We start from the raw sequence: 1,696 nt of genomic DNA, 5'->3' as shown, positions 1-1,696 counted from the left end.
ACCTCGGAAACGTGAACAATTTTCCGGCTTAACTATTTTAAGAGCTACTTCACCAAAATACCCGCTGGTTAGATACGACTGATCGCATTTACTAGCGTGGCGCAGCTTTAACGGCGTGAAAATGTCTGTTTCCCCCTTATCAATCCTTATTGAGCGCCGTTAATAATCTTTTGACGTTCGTCACAAGCAATAGCGTGTGAAAGCGAGTGTGCTCTGATTTTGGTTTTAAAGATGGGCGGGGAAAGGCGCGAACGCCGATCCCCACTACCAAAAATTGCATGCCCCATCATCCCCTCTTTGGGGAAGTGGCGCGTCTCAGCCGACCGCAGTGCAATGGAAGGCCTCGACCCGGGGAGCCGGCCATCGTGACCACCGAATCTCCCTGCACCAAGTAAGTATGCCTGGCCCGACAGGAATTTAGAACGACCCCTCACAGGATCCGCAAAAGCGTGATGATGAGGCAGCTAAGTTTTTTTACATTCTGTTCTCCGTCGGTCCCTGTTTGCTAACCAAAACAAATGCACATGCAGCTTTAGATCGCAACACACATATTATTTCATACAAAAGTGTGCGGCTCTTAGGGTTTGATTACAGGGCCTAAATTAACACAATTTTCATTGCGCTGTGCCTACCCTGGCTCCACCACCTCCCTGTTGGCTGGAACGGCACGTGCATGTGGTGCGATTGAGTTCCCTCATTATCATCATGAGGATCCTATTTCCTTTGCTGCATCTTCTTCCTTCTGCTACTACGACTGAAGGGATTGGCCAACGACCAAGTTAACCCTACATATACGTCAGTGCCGTGATCGGAGCGTCCTACATTTATAATTGGCCTGCGCAATATCAGAACGAACACATATTTCTAACACATAACTCAAAGACTAAGGATGCAATGCACTCACGACGTATACTTAAGTCAGTGAGAGCAAGGAATTATCCGTGGATAGAGGTGCGAGCTCGACTCGAATTTTTTGTTCTCGGGGTTCAAATGCCAGACCCGAATTTAGCCCATTTTCTCTTCCACCCAAAAACTTTACTTTCATGCTCTTTGCACAGTCGGCCATTTTTAATGCCTTTTCTTGGTCGCGCCGACGGTGATGTCAGGCTGTCGGCCGGCCATGTCAACTAATATTTACGCAGAAACAATTATTGGTGGGCTTTATCTGACGGTAGAATCAGTGCCTTTGTTCGTTACTCTCCTCCCTAACAATTCCGAGAATTTATAAAGGGATGGAAGGGGCGGCCAGACACCTTGCTACGCCACTGCCACATTTTCTTCTAAGAAAGCTGCAAATTACACTAGATAAACAGTTTATGTATTACACCTATTGTTATGGTTTAGCGTAATGATATATTTGGAATGAATGACTGCCGACATTGTCAGTAGTGCGATTTTACTTTTTACCCGTTCTCGTCTCTTATTTTTTGCGCTAATTCGTTTTGTCAGTAAGTACGTCGTATATGTATTGTATCTACACCAGCTTGGGCCTAAACGGCCTGAAATCTGAACAGATAAACTGCGGGCCTTCGTTCGGCAGGAAACACAATTGGATGGTGATGATCATTATTATGATGAGAGTGATTGATTGATTGATTGATTGATTGATTGATTGATTGATTGATTGATTGATTGATTGATTGATTGATTGATTGATTGATTGATTGATTGATTGATTGATTGATTGATTGATTGA

The 1,696-nt window shown here is 44.5% G+C and overlaps 1 non-coding gene across 1 annotated transcript; it reads right to left on the bottom strand.

The window, feature by feature from the left end:
• Window positions 1-236: 236 nt before the first annotated feature.
• LOC144171219 (U1 spliceosomal RNA) lies at window positions 237-399 on the bottom strand. The gene has a single exon (XR_013322893.1). It is a non-coding gene; the product is annotated as a U1 spliceosomal RNA (small nuclear RNA).
• Between the last annotated feature and the right edge of the window lie 1,297 nt (window positions 400-1,696).

The sequence above is a fragment of the Haemaphysalis longicornis genome, unplaced genomic scaffold, assembly GCF_048455015.1.
Source record: "Haemaphysalis longicornis isolate Haplotype H1 unplaced genomic scaffold, Haemaphysalis longicornis Haplotype H1 scaffold_2, whole genome shotgun sequence".
Taxonomy (NCBI): Eukaryota; Metazoa; Arthropoda; class Arachnida; order Ixodida; family Ixodidae; genus Haemaphysalis; species Haemaphysalis longicornis.
This window is presented reverse-complemented; position numbering and strand designations above follow the sequence as displayed.